Here is an 18,687-nt window from a genome sequence, read left to right on the forward strand (position 1 = left end):
TGTTATATATATTATGTCTATATTTTATACCTATATCTATTATATCTATTATGTCTATATTTTATACCTATATCTAGTATATCTATTATGTCTACATTTTATACCTATATCTATTATATCTATGATGTCTATATTTATACCTATATGTACTATATCTTTTATGTCTATATTTTATACTTTTATCTCTTATATCTCTTATGTCTATATTTTTATACCTATATTTGTTTTATCTATTATGTCTATATTTTTAGCTTCATCTATTATATCTATTATGTCTCTATTTATACCTATATCTATTATATCTATTATGTCTATATTTTATAACTATATCTATTATATCTATTATGTCTATATATTATACCTATATATTATATTTATTATATCTATTTTTTATACCTATATCTTTTATATTTTAATTTTATACCTATATGTATGTCTATATTGTCTATATTTTATACCTATATATATCTGTCTATATTTTATACCTATATCTATTATATCTATTATGTCTGTATTTTATACTTATATCTATTATATCTCTTATGTCTATATTTGATACCTATATCGTTATATCTAGTATGTCTATATTTTATTCCTATATCTATTATGTCTATATTTTATACCTATATTTATTATATCTATTATGTCTATATTTTATACCTATATCTATTATATCTATTATGTCTGTGTTTATAACTATATCTATTATATCTATTATATCAATATTCTATAACTACATCTATTATAACTATATTTTATCCCTATATATTATATCTAAATTTTATACCTATATCTCTTATATTTATTATATTTATGTTTTATAATTTTATCTATTAGATCTAAATTTTATATCTGTATCTATTATATCTATTATATCTATATTTTATACCGATATATATTGTATCTATATTTTATACGTATATCTATTATATCCATTATATCTATATATTGTGCCTATATCTATTTTATCTATATTTTATATCTCTATCTATTATATCTATTATGTCTATATTTTATACCTATATCTGTCATATCTATTATGTCTGTATTTATGCCTGTATCTATTATATCTATATTTTCTACCTATATATATTATATCTATTATATCTATATTTTATACCTATATCTATTATATCTATATTTCACACCTATATCTATTATATCTATTATGTCTATATTTTATACCTGTATCTATTATGTCTATTTTTCATACCTATATCTATTATATCCACTATGTGTATATTTTATAGGTATATGTATTGTATCTATTATGTCTATATTTTTTACCAATACCTACTATACCTATTATGTCTATATTTTATAACTACATTTTTTATATTTATATTTGATACCTATATCTATTTTATCTGTTACATTTATATTTTATAACTATTATATCTATTATGTTTATATTTTTACCCATATCTATTATGTCTATATTTTATACCTATATCTATTATATCTATTATATTTATATTTTATACCTATTTCTATTATAACTATATTTTATATCTGTATCTATTGCATGTCTATTTTATACCTATATCCATTATATCTATTATTTTTATTTTTTATAATTATATCTATTATATCTATATTTTATTCCTTTATCTATTATATGTATTATATCTTTATTTATACCTATACCTATTATATCTATATTTTATACCTGTATCAATTATAACTATTATATTTATATTTTATACGTATATCTATTATATGTATATTTTATACCTATATCTAATATATTTATTATATCTATATTTCATACCTAAATCTATTTTATCTATATTTTATACCTATATCCATTGTATCCATTATGTCTATATTTATACCAGTATCTATTACATCTATTATGTATATACTTCATACCTATATCTATTATATCTATTCTGTCTACATTTTGTACCTGTATGTATTATATCTATTATGTCTATATTTTATACCTATATCGATTATATCTATTATTTCTATATTTTATACCTATATCTATTGTATCTATTATTTCTATATTTTATACCTATATCTATTATATATATATTTTATACCTATATCCATTATATCTATTATATCTATATTTTGTACCAATACCTGTATCTATGATATCCATATTTTATAACTATATCTATTATATATATTACATCCATATTTTATACCTATATCTGTTATATCTATTATATCTTTATTTGATACCTTTATCTATTATGTCCATATTTTATAACTATATCTATGGTATCTATTATGTCTATATTTTATACCTATATCTATTATTTTATATTTGATACCTATATCTATTATATCTATTTTCTATATTTTATCTCTATATGTATTATCTATATTTTAAACCATATCTATTATATTCTATTATGTCTATATTTTATACCTATATCTATTATATCTTTTATGTCTACATTTTATACCTATATCTATTATATCTATGATGTCTTTATTTTATACTTATATCTATTATATCTATTATGTCCATATTTATAACTCTATCTATCATATCTCGTAAGTCTATATTTTATACCTATATTCATTATATCTATTATGTCTTTATTTTATACCTATATCTATTATATCTATTATGTCTATATTTTATACGTATATCTATGATATATATCATGTCTATATTTTATACCTATATCTATTACATCTATTATGTCTATATTTTATACCTATATCTATTATATCTATTATGTCTATATTTTATATCCTTATCTATTACATCTATTATGTCTATATTTTATACATATATATATTATATCTTTTATATCTATTTTTGTACCTATATGTATTTTATCTTTATTTTATACCTATATCTATATCTATTGTGTCTATATTTCACAGCGATATCTGTTATACCTATATTTTATACCTATATCTATTATATCCATAATATCAATATTTTATACCTATATCTATATCTCTTATATCTTTATTTTATATCTATATCTATTATACCTATTATATCTGTATTTTATACCTATATCTATTATATCTATTGTGTCTATATTTTATACCTATATGTATTATATCTATTTATCTATATTTATACCTATGTCTATTATATCAATTATGTCTATATTTTATACCTAAATCTATTATATCTATTATGTCTATATTTTATAACTATATCTGTTTTAGCTATTATGTCTATATTTTATACCTACATCTATTTTATCTATATTTTATACCTATATCTATTATAACCATATTTTATACCTATATACATTTTATCTATGTTTTCTACCTATATCAATGATATCTATTATATTTATATTTTTTATAATTATATCTATTATATCTATATTTTCTACCAATATCTATTATATCTATGGTCTGTATTTTATACCTGTATCTATTATATATATTTTTTATACGTATATCTGTTATAACTATTATATGTATATTTTATGCTTATATATATTATATCCATATTATATACCTGTGTCTATTATCTATTATGTGTATATTTTATACCTATAACTAATATATCTATTATTTCTATATTTATTCCTTTATCTATTATTTCTATTATGTCTAAATATTATACCTATATTTATTATGTCTATATTTTATCCTATATCTATTGTGTCTATGTTTAATACCCCTATCTATTATATCTTTTATGTCTATATTTTATAGCGATATCTATTGTATCTATTATGTCTATGTTTATTCCTATGTCTATTACATCTGTTGTGTCTATATTTTATACCTATATCTATAATATCTATTATGTCTGTATTTCATACCTATATCTATCATATCTATTATGTCCTTTTTTTATACCTATATCTATTATGTCTATATTTTATACCTATATCTATTATATCTCTTACGGCTATATTTTATACCTATATTTATTGTATCTATTATGTCTATATTTTATACCTATATCTATTATAACTGTTATGTGTATATTATATAGGTATATCTATTATGTCTATATTTTATACCTTTATCTATGATGTCTGTATTTTATTCCTATATCTATTATGTCTTTATTTTATACCTACATCTATTATATATATTATTTCTATATTTTAACCTATATCTATTATTACTATATTTTATACCTATATCTATAATGTCTACATTTTACACCTTTATCTATTATATCTATTATTTCTATATTTTATACCTATATCTTTTATGTCTATTTTTTATACCTATATCTATTATATCTATTATGTCTAGATTTTATAACTGTCTATTTTATCTATTATGTCTATATTGTATACCTATATCTAATATATCTATTATGTTATATTTTACGCCTATACCTATTATATCTATTATGTCTATATCTATGATATATTTTATGTCTATATTTTATACCTTTATCTATTATATCTATTTTTCTGTATTTTATACGTTTATCTCTTATATCTATATTTTATACCCGTATCTAGTATATCTATTATGTCTATATTTTATAACTATATCTATTATATCTATTATGTCAATATTTTCTACCTACATCTGTTATATCTATTATGTCTGTATTGCATACCTATATCTATTATATCTATTATGTCTATATTTTATACCTCTCTCTATGATATCTATTATGTCCATATTTTATACCTATACCTATTATGTCTTTTTTTTTTTTTTTTTTTTTTTTTTTTTTGAGACGGAGTCTCGCTCTGTCGCCCGGGCTGGAGTGCAGTGGCCGGATCTCAGCTCACTGCAAGCTCCGCCTCCCGGGTTTACGCCAATCTCCTGCCTCAGCCTCCCGAGTAGCTGAGACTACAGACGCCCGCCAACTCACCCGGCTAGTTTTTTGTATTTTTTTTGTAGAGACGGGGTTTCACCATGTTAGCCAGGATGGTCTCGATCTTCTGACCTCGTGATCCGCCCGTCTCGGCCTCCCAAAGCTCTGGGATTACAGGCTTGAGCCACCGCGCCCGCCCTATACCTATTATGTCTATACTTTATATCTATATCTATTATATCTACTATGTCTATATTTTATTCGTATGTGTACTATATATATTATGTCTATTTATTATACCTTTATCTATTCTATCTTTTACGTTTATATTTCATACGAATATCTATTATATCTATATATTATACCTGTATCTATTATATGTATTATGTCTATATTTTATACCTATGTCTTTTATACCTATAATGTATATATTTTATCCCTATATCTCGTATATCTATTATGTCTGTATTTCATACCTATATCTATTATATCCATTTTATCTATATTTTATACCTGTATCTATTATTTCTATATTTTATACCTATATCTATTATATCTACTATGTCTATATTTCATACGTATATCTATTATATCTATTATGTCTATATTTTATTCCTGTGTCTATAATATCTATTATGTCTATATTTATACCTCTATCTATTATATCTATTATGTCTATATTTTAACTGTATCTGTTATATCTATTTTGTCTATATTTCATACCAATATCTATTATGTCTTTATTTCATACCTAATCTATTATATCTATTATGTCTATATTTTATACCTATATGTATTATATCTATTATGTCTGTATTTCATACCTATATCTATTATATTTATTATATTTATATTTTATAATTATATCTATTATATCTATATTTTATACCTGTATCTATTATAACTATTATATCTATATTTTATATCTATATCTATTTTATCTATATTTTATACTTATGCCTATTATATCTATTATGTCTATATTTTATACCTATGTCTATTATATCTATTATGTCTATAATGTATGCCTATACTTATTATATCTATTATGTCTACATTTTATACATCTCTCCATTGAATCTATTATGTCTATATTTTATACCTATATCTATTATGTCAATTACGTGTATATTTTAAACCTGTATCTTTTATATCTATATTTTATGCCTATATCAATTATATCTATATTTTATACGTATATCTATTATATCTATTATATCTATATTTTATACCTATATCTATTATATCTATATTTCATACCTTTATCTATTATATCCATTATGTCTGTATTTTACTCCTATATCTATTATGTCTATATTTTATACCTATATGTATTATATCTATTATGTCTATATTTTATACCTATATCTATTATATCTATTCTGTCTATACTTTATACCTATAAATATTATAACTATTATGTTTATATTTTATACCTATATCTATTATATCTATTATGTCTATATTTTATGCCTATATTTATTATGTCTATATTTTATACCTATGTTTATTATATGTATTATGTCTATATTTTATACCTATAGGTATTATATCTCTTATGTCTATATTTTATACTTATATCTATATCTATTATGACTATATTTTCTACCTATATCTATTATGTCTCTGTTTTAAACCTATATCTATTATATCTTTTATGTCTATATTTTATACCTATATCTATTATCATTATTATGTCTATATTTTACCTCTAGCAATAGTATCTGTAATGTCTATAATTTATACATCTATCTATTATGTCTATTATGTCTTCTTTTGTAACTCTATGCATTATATATATTATGTCTATATTTTATACTTATATCTGTTATATCTATTATGTCTATATTTTATACCTATATCTATTATACCTATTATGTCTATATTTTATACCTATATCTCTTATATCTATTATGTCTATATTTTACCTCTATTATATCTATTATGTCTATAATTTATACATCTATCTATTATGTCTATTATGTCTATATTTTATACCTCCATCTATTATATCTATTATGTCTATATTTTATACCACTATCTCTTATATCTATTGTGTCGATATTTTATACCGCTATTATATCTATTATGTCTATATTTTATACCTTTATCTATTATATCTATTATGTCTGTATCATTTATATCTATTATGTCTATATTTTATACCTATATCTGTTTATATCTATTATGTCTATATTTTATACTTCTATTATGTCTATTATATCTATATTTTATAACTATATTTATTATATCTATTATGATTATATTTTATACATATATCTATTATGTCTATATTTTTCCTATATCTATCATATATATTATGTGTATATTTTATACCTATATCTATTATATATATCATATATATATTTTATACCCATATCTATTATATCTATTATGGCTATATTTTATACCTATATCTATTTTATCTATTATGTTTATATTTTATACCTCCATCTATTATATCTATTGTGTCTATACTTTATACCTATATCCATTATGTCCATATTTTATATCTTTATCTCTTATATCTATTATGTCTATATGTTATACTTCTATCTTTTATATCTATTATATCTGTATTTTATGCCTATATCTATTATTTCTATATTTTTTACCTATATCTATTATATATATTATGTCTATATTTTATACCTATATCTATTATGTCTGTATTTTATACCTATATCTATTATATCTATGATATCTGTATTTTATAACTGTCTATTATATCTATTATATCTATATTTTATACCTATATCTATTATATCTATTATGTCTATATTTAATACCTATATCTATTATATCTATTATGTCTATATTTTATACCTCTATCTATTATATCTACTATGTCTATATTTTATATCAATATCTATTATGTCTATAATTTATACCTATATCGATTATATCTATTGTGTCTATATTTTATACCTATATCTATTATGTCTATTATGTCTATATTCTGTTCCTATATCTGTTATATCTATTATGTCTATATTTTATACCTATATCTATTATATCTATTATGTCTAAATATTATAACTATATCTATTATGTCTATATTTTAGACCAATATTTATTATGTCTCTATTTCATACCTAACTCTATTTTATCTATTATGTCTATATTTTATACCTATATCTATTATATCTATTATGTCTACATTTTATACCTATATCTTTTATGTCTTTATTTTATACCTATATCTATTATATCTAATATGTCTATGTTTTATAGCTATTTCTATTATATCTATTATGTCTTTATTTTATACCTATATCTATGAAATCTATTATGTCTCTATTGTATACCTATATTTGTTATATCAATTATGTCTGTATTTTTACCTATATCTATTATATCTATTATGTCTATATTGTACACCTATATCTTTTGTATGTATTATGTTTATATTTTATACCGATATCTATTATATCTATTATGTCTCTACTTTATACCTATATCTATTATGTCTATATTTTATACCTGTATCGATTATATTTATTATGTCTATATTTGATACCTATATCTATTATACCTCTTATGTCTATATTTTATACCTATATCGATAATATCTATATTTTATCTATATCTATTATATTTATTATATCTATATTTTATACCTATATCTATTATATCTGTTATGTATATATTATATACCTATATCTATTATGTCTCTGTTTTATACCTATATATATTATATCTATTATGCCTGTATTTTATACCCCTATTATATCTGTTATATCTATATTTTATACCTATATCTATTATGTCTATATTATATACCTATATGTATTATATCTTTTATGTCTATATTTTATAAGTACATCTATTGTATCTATTATGGCTATGTTTTATACCTATATCTGTTAGGTAGATATTTTATACCTGTATCTATTATATCAATTATGTCTATATTTTACACCTATATCTCTTATATCTATTATGTTTATATTTTATACTTCTGTCTATTATATCTATTATATCTGTATTTTATGCCTATATCTATAATGTCTATATTTTATAATTATATATATTATATCTATTATGTCTATATTTTATACCTATATCTATTATGTCTATATTTTATACCTGTATCTGTTATGTCTATATTTTATACCTATATCTATTATGTCTCTATTTAATACCTATATCTATTATATCTATTATGTCTCTATTTTATACGTATATCTTTATATCTATTATGTCTATATTTTATACCTGTATCTACTATATCTATTTTGTCTATGTCTATTCTACGTATTATGTCTGTATTTATACCTATATCTATTATATCTATTGTCTATATATTATACCTATATCTATTATGTCTATAGTTTATACCTATAACTATTATATTTATTATGTCTATATTTTATACCTATATCTATTGTATCTATGATGTCTACATTTATACCTATATCTATTATATCTATTAGTCTATGTTTTATACCTATATCTATTATATCTATTATGTCTATATTTTATACCTATATCTATTATATCTATTATGTCTATATTTTATCCCTCTATTATAACTATTATGTGTATATTTCATAACTCTATCAATTATATCTATTATGTCTATATTTTATACCTCTATTATATCTATTATGCCTATATTTCATACCTATATCTATTATATCTATTATGTCTATATTTTATATCTATATCCATTATGTCTATTATGTCTATATTTTATACCTATATATATTATATCCATTATGTCTATATGGTATACCTATATCTATTAAGTCTATATTTTATACCTATTTTTATTTTATCTATTCTGTCTATGTATTATACCTATATCTATTATGTCTATATTTTATACCTATATCTGTTATGTCTATATTTTATACCTATATCTATTATGTCGATATTTAATATATATATCTATTATATGTATTATGTCTATACTTTATAACTATATGTATTATATCTATTATGTCTATATTTTATACCGATAGCTATTATATCTATTTTGTCTATATCTATGTATTATGTCTATATTTTGTAACTGTATCTATTATATCTATTGTCTATATTTTATACCACTATCTATTATATCCATTATGTCTATATTTCATAACTATATCTATTATAACCATTATGTCTATTCTATGTACCTATATCTACTATGTCCATATTTTATACCTATATGTATTATAATTATTATGTCTATATTTGATACCTATATCTATTATATCTATTATGTCTATATTTTATACCTGTATCTGTTATATCTCTTATGTCTATATTTTATACCTATATCTATCTATTATGTCTATATTTTATACCTATATCTATTATATCTGCTATGTCTATATTTTACACCTATATTTATTATATCTATTACGTCTATATTTTATAACCATCTCTATTATACCTATTATATTTATATTTTATACCTATATCTATTATGTCTATGTCTATATTTTATACCTATATCTATTTTGTCTATATTTTATACCTATGTCTATTATGTCTATATTTTATACAAATATCTATTTTATCTATTATGTCTATATTTTATACCTATATCTGTTATGTCTGTATTTTATACCTATAGCTATTATACCTATTGTATCTATTATGTCTGTATTTTGTACCTATATCTATTATATCTATTTTATCTATATTTTATACCTATATCTATTGTATCTATTATGTCTATATTTGATACCTATATCTGTTATATCTATTATGTCTATATTTCATACCTATATCTATTATATATATTAAGTCTATATTTTATACCTATATCTGTTATATCAATTTTGTCTGTATTTTATACGTATATCTATTATGTCTGTATTTTATACTTGTATCTCTTATATCTATTATGTCTGTATTTTATACCTATATATATTATATCTATTATGTCTATATTTTATACCTATAACTATTATATCTATTTCGTCTATATTTTATATCTATATCTATTATATCTATTATGTTTATATTTTATACCTATAATTATTATATCTAATATGTCTATATTTTATACCTATATCTATTATATCTATATTTTATATCTATATCTATTATGTCTTTATTTTATACCTATAACTATTATATCTATTTTGTTTATATTTTATACCTTTATCTATTGTATCTATTATGTCTATATTTTATACCTATAATTATTATATCTAATATGTCTATATTTTATACCTATATCTATTATGTCTATATTTTATATCTATATCTATTATGTTTATATTTTGTTCCTGTATCTATTATATCTATTATGTCTATATTTTATACCTATATCTATTATATCTAGTATGTCTATATTTTATACCTATATCTATTATATCGATTATGTCTATATCTTATACCTATATCTATTATATCTATTATGTCTATATTTTATACCTATATCTTTTATATCTATTTGTCTGTATTTTATACCTATTTCAATTATGTGTATATTTTATTCCTTTATCTATTATATCTATTATGTCTATATTTTACACCTATATCTATTATATCTATTATGTCTATATTTTATTCCTATATCTATTATATCTATTATGTCTGTATTTTATACCTATATCTATTATATCGATTATGTCTATATCTTATACCTATATCTATTATATATATTATGTCCATATATTATACTTATATCTATTATATCTATTATGTCTATGTTTTATACCTATATCTTTTATATCTATTTTGTCTATATTTTATTCCTATTTCAATTATGTCTATATTTTATTCCTATATCGATTATGTGTATTATGTCTACATTTTATAGCTATATCCATTATATCTATTATGTCTATATTTCATGCCTATATCTATTATAACCATTATGTCTATATTTTCTACCTATATCTATGATGTCTATATTTTATACCTATATGTATTATAATTATTATGTCTATATTTGATCCGTGTATCTATTTTATCTATTATGTCTATATTTTATACCTATATCTATAATGTCTATATTTTATACCTATGTCTATTATATCTATTATGTCTGTATTTTATACCTATATCTATTATATCTATTATGTCTATATTTTATACCTATATCTATTATATCTACTATGTCTATATTTTACACCTATATCTATTATATCTCTTACGTCTATATTTTATACCCATCTCTATTATATCTATTATGTTTATATTTTATACCTATATCTATTATATCTATGTCTATATTTTATACCTATATCTACTATGTCTATATTTTATACCGATATCTATTATGTCTATGTTTCATACCTATATTGATCATACCTATTATGTCTATATTTCATACCTATATCTCTTATAACCATTATGTCTATATTTTATACCTGTATCTATTGTGTCTACATTTTATACCTATATCTATTATAATTTTTATGTCTATATTTGATACGTATATACATTATATCTATTATGTCTATATTTTATACCTATTTCTATTATATTTATTATGTCTATATTTTATACCAATATCTATAATGTCTATATTTGTTACCTATATCTGTTATATCTATTATGTCTATATTTTTTACCTATATCTATTATATCTATTGTGTCTATATTTTATCCCTATATCTCTTATATCCATTATGTCTATATTTTATACCTATATGTATTATATCTACTATGTCTATATTTTATGCCTATATCTATTATATCTATTATGTCTATATTTTATACCTACATCTATTATATCTGTTATGTCTAAATATTATACCTATATCTATTATGTCTATATTTCGTACCTATATCTATTATAACCATTATGTCTATACTTTGTACCTATATCTAATATGTCTATATTTTATACCTATATCTATTATGTCTATATTTTATATCTGTAACTATTATATCTGTCTATATTTTATACCTATATCTATTGTATCTATTATGTTTATATCTTTTTTTTTTTTAACAAGCTTAATTCACTTTATTTTTCTGGTATAAAAAGCCTGTGTTGTAGCCACAGCTGGAGCCTGGGTCCGCTGCACGGAGACTCTGGTGTGGGTCTTGACAAGGTGGTCAGTGAATTCCTGATAAGTAGACTTGGTAAACACAGTCTCCTTCCACAGGTCAGGGGTCAGGTAGCTGTAGGTCTTAGAGATGGCATCAAAGGTGGCCTTGGCGAAGTTGCCCAGGGTGGCAGTGCAGCCCCGGGCTGAGGTGTAGCAGTCATCAATACCAGCCATCATGAGCAGCTTCTTGGGCACAGGTGCTGAGACGATACCAGTGCCCCTGGGTGCAGGGATGAGGCGCACCAGCACAGAGCCACAGCGGCCTGTCACCTTGCAAGGGACGGTGTGGGGCTTGCCGATCTTGTTCCCCCAGTAGCCTCTGCGCACCGGGACAATGGAGAGTTTGGCCAGGATGATGGCCCCACGGATGGCGGTGGCCACCTCCTTGGAGCACTTAACACCCAGGCCGACGTGGCCATTGTAGTCCCCGATAGCAACAAACGCCTTGAACCTGGTGCGCTGACCAGCACGGGTCTGCTTCTGCACCGGCATAATCTTCAAAACCTCATCTTTGAGAGAGGCCCCCAAGAAAAAGTCAATGATCTCAGATTCCTTAATGGGCAGAGAGAAGAGGTAGATCTCCTCCAGGGACCTGATCTTCATGTCCTTGACCAAGCGGCCCAGCTTGGTGACGGACATCCACTCCTTATCCTCGGCCTTGCCTCCGCGAGCTCCACGGCCTCGGCCCCGACCCCGTCCACGGCCGCGACTCCGGCCCCGGATGCCACTGCCGAAACCTCCGCGGAAGACACCGCGGTTCCCCATCCCAGGGCCACCAGGGCCTCCGGACCACCCCGCTTCACCGGCGTCATCCGCCATTTGGTGTTTTCTCGGAGAAGAAGCTAATGTCTATATCTTATACACATATCTATTATATCTATTAGGTCTATATTTCATACCTATACCTATGATATCTATTATGTCTATATTTTATATCTATATCTATTATATCTATTATGTCTATATTTTATAACTATATTGATTATATCTATTATGTCTATATTTTATACCTATATCTTTTATATCAATTTTGTCTATATTTTATACCTATTTCAATTATGACTATATATTAATCCTATATCTATAATATCTATTATGTCTATATTTTATACCTATATCTATTATATCTATTATGTCTATATTTCATACCTATATCTATTACATCGATTATGTGTATATCTTATACATATATCTATTATATCTATTATGTCTATATTTTATAGCTATATCTATTAGCTCTATTATGTCTATATTTTATACCTATATCTTTTATATCTATTTTGTCTATATTTTATACCTATTTCAATTATGTCGATATTTTATTCCTATATCTATTATATCTATTATGTCTATATTTTATACCTATATCTATTATATCTATTATGTCTATATCTTATACATATATCTATTATATCTATTATGTCTATATTTTATACCTATATCTATTATATCTATTATGTCTATATGTTATACCTATTTCTATTATATCTATTATGTCTATATTTTATAGCTATTCTATTACGTCTATTTTATACCTATATCTATTATGTCTATATTTTATACCTATATCTATTATGTCTATTATGACTATATTGTATACCTATATCTATTATATCTATTATGCCTATATTTTATACCTATATCGATTATAGTTATTATGTCTATATTTGATACCTACATCTATTATATCTATTATGTCTATATTTTACACCTATATCTATTATATCTATTACGTCTATATTTTATACCCATCTCTATTATATCTATTATGTTTATATTTTATACCTATTTCTATTATATCTGTGTCTATATTTTATACCTATATCTATTATGTCTATATTTTATACCTATATCTATTATGTCTATATTTATACCTATATCGATTATAGTTATTATGTCTATATTTGATACCTACATCTATTATATCTATTATGTCTATATTTTACACATATATCTATTATATCTATTACATCTATATTTTATACCCATCTCTATTATATCTATTATGTTTATATTTTATACCTATTTCTATTATATCTATGTCTATATTTTATGGCTATATCTGTCTATATTTTATACCTATATCTATTATATCTAATATGTCCATATTTTATAACTATATCTATTATATCTCTAATGTCTATATTTTATAACTATATCTATCATATCTATTTTGTTTATATCTATTATAACTATTATGTCTATATTTTATACCTGTATCTGTTATATCTATTGTCTATTTATTATACATATATCTATTATGTCTATAATTTATACCTATATCTATTATATATATTATGTCTATATTTTATACCTATATCTATTTTATCTCTGTTGTCTGTATTTTATACCTCTATCTATTATATCTTTTAAGTGTATATTTTATACCTATATCTATTATATCTGTTATGTCTATATTTTATACCTATATCACTTATATCTATTACGTCTATATTTTATATTTATATCTCTTGTCTCTATTTTATACCTCTATTATATCTATTATTGTCTATATTTTATACCTCTATTATATCTATTATGTCTATATTTTATACCTATATCAATTATATCTATTATGTATATATTTTATACCTCTATCTATTATGTATATTATGTTATGTTTTATGCCTCTCTATTATATCTGTTATATCTATATTTTATACCTATATCTATTATATCTTTTATGTCTATATTTTAAGCCGATATGTATTATATCTATTATCTGTATTTCATACCTGTATCTATTATGTCTATTATGACTATATTTTATAACTGTATTTATTATATCTATTATGTCTAGATTTTACACCTCTATATTATCTATTATGTCTACATTTTATACCTCTATCTATTATGTCGATTATGTCTATATTTTATATCTATATTTATTATATGAATTAAGTCTATATTTTATACCTATATCTATTATGTCTATATTTTTCCTATATCTATTATTTCTATTTTGTCTGTATTTTCTTGCTGTATCTATAATATGTATTATGTCTATATTTTATACCTATATCTATTATATCTATAATGTCTGTATTTTACTCCTATGTCTGTTATGTCTATATTTTATACCTCTATCAATAATATCGATTATGTCTATGTTTTAGACCCCTATCTATTATATCTATAATGTCTATATTTTACAACTATGTCTGTTTATCTATTATGTCTATATTTTATACCTATATCTATTATATCTATTATGTCTATATTTTATACCTATATCTATTATATCCATTTTGTCTATCTTTTAAACCTATATCTATTATATCTATTATGTATATATCTACAATATCTATTATGTCTATATTTTATAACTATGTCTTTTTTATCTATTGTCCATATTTTGTACCTATATCTATTATATCTATTATGTCTATATTTTATACCTCTATCTATTATATCTATTATATCTATGTTTCTACCCCTATCTATTACATCTATTATGTCTATTTTTTATACTTCTATTATATCTATTATGTCTATACTTTATACCTCTATTCATTATATCAATATATCTATTATATCTATATTTTATACCTCTATCTATTATTTCTATTATGTCTGTATTTGATACCTATATCTATTATGTAGGTATTTTATACCTATATCTATTATATCTATTATGTCTATATTTTATACCTACATCTATTATATCTATTATGTCTATATTTTATACCTATATCCATTATGTCGTTTATGACTATGTTTTATACCTATATCTATTATATTTATAATGTATATATTTTATACCTCTATCTATTATATCTATTATGTCTATATTTTATACCTATATCTGTTATACGTATAATGTCTATATTTTATCCCTCTATCTGTTATATCTATTATATCTATATTTTATACCTATATCCATTATGTCTATTATGTCTATATTTTATACCTATATCTATTATATCTATTATGTGTATATTTTATACCTATATCTATTATTTCTATTATGTCTATATTTTTTACCTAAATCTATTATGTCTATATTTTATACTGGTATCTATTAAATCTATTTTTTATACGTATATCTATTATATCTATTATATCTATATTTTATTGCTATATATAATATCTATATTTTATACCTATATCTATTATAACTATTATGTCTATAGTTTATAACTATATCTATTATCTATTATGTCTATATTTTCTACTTATATCTATTATGTCTATATTTTATATCTATATCTATTATGTCTAATATGTCTATATTTTTTACCTATATCTATTATGTCTATATTTTATACCTATATCTGTTATATCTATTATGTCTACCTATTATACCTATATATATCATACTTATTATGTCTATATTTTATACCCATATATATCATATCTATTATGTCTATGTTTTATGCCTATATCTATTACATCTCTTATGTCTATATTTTCTACCTATATCTATTATATCTATTATGTCTATATTTTATGCCTATATCTATTATATCCACTATATCTATATTTTATACCTATATCTATTGTACCTACTATGTCTCTATTTCATACCTACATCTATTATAGCTATTATGTCTATATTTTATACCGATATCTATTACGACTATATTTTATACCTAAATCTAATATATCTATTATGTCTATATTTTATACCTCTATCTCTTATATCTATTATGTCTATATTTTATACCTATATCTATCATATCTAGTATGTGTATGTTTCATATCTATATCTATTATATCTATTATGTCTATATTTTATACCTATATCTATTTTATCTCCTATGTCTATATTTTTTACCTATATCTATTATGTGTATTTTATCTATATTTTATACCTATAACTATTATATCTATTTTATCTATATTTTATACCTATATCTATTTTATCTATATTTTACACCTATATCTATTATATCTATAATATTTATATATGGTAACTATATCTATTATATCTATATTTTATACCTATATCTATTATATGTATATTTTATAACTATATCTATCTTATCTCTATTTTATACGTGTACATATTATATTTATTATATCTATATTTTATACCTATATCTATTATGTCTATATTTTATACTTCTATCTATTATGTCTATTTTGTCTATAATTTACAACTTTATCTATTATATCTATTATGTCTGTAATTTATACATATATGTATAACGCCTATATTTTATACCTATATTTATTATATCTATTCTGTCTATATTTTATACCTATATCTACTATATATATTATATCAATATTTTATACCTATTTCTATTATGTCTATATTTTATAACTCTATCTATTATATGTATTATGTCTATATTTTATACCTATATCTCCTATATCTATTATGTCTATATTTTATACTTATATCTATTATAACTATTATGTCTATATTTTTTACCTGTATCTATTAGGTCTAGATTTTATAGCTGTATCTTTTATTTCTATATTTTATACCTATATCTATTATATTTATTATGTCTATATTTTATACCTCTATCTATTATATCTATTATGTCTATATTTTATACCTATCTGTATTATATCAATTATGTCTATATTTTATACCTCTATCTATTTTATCTCTTATGTCTATATTTTATACCCCTATCTATTATATCTATTATGTCTTATTTTATACCTCTATCTATTTTATCTGTCTATATTTCATAACTCTATATATTATATCTATTATGTCTACATTTTATACCTATATCTGCTTTTTCTATATTTTATACCTCTATCTATTATATCTATTATGACTCTATTTTATACCAATATCTATTATATCTATTTTGTGTATATTTTAAACCTATATCTATTATATCTATTAGGTCTATATTTTATACCTATATTTATTATGTCTATATTTTATACCTCTATCTATTAAATCTATTATGTCTGTATTTTACACCTCTATTATATCTATTATTTCTACATTTTGTACCTCTATCTATTAGGTGTATTATGTCTATAGTT

General features: G+C 21.4%; 1 pseudogene across 1 annotated transcript; it reads right to left on the reverse strand.

Moving 5' to 3' along the window:
• Positions 1 to 12,629: 12,629 nt before the first annotated feature.
• On the reverse strand, positions 12,630 to 13,553 carry LOC115895721 (annotated as a pseudogene). The gene has a single exon (XR_004055854.1). The product of XR_004055854.1 is annotated as a 40S ribosomal protein S2 pseudogene (transcript).
• Between the last annotated feature and the right edge of the window lie 5,134 nt (positions 13,554 to 18,687).

The sequence above is a fragment of the Rhinopithecus roxellana genome, unplaced genomic scaffold, assembly GCF_007565055.1.
Source record: "Rhinopithecus roxellana isolate Shanxi Qingling unplaced genomic scaffold, ASM756505v1 contig178, whole genome shotgun sequence".
Taxonomy (NCBI): Eukaryota; Metazoa; Chordata; class Mammalia; order Primates; family Cercopithecidae; genus Rhinopithecus; species Rhinopithecus roxellana.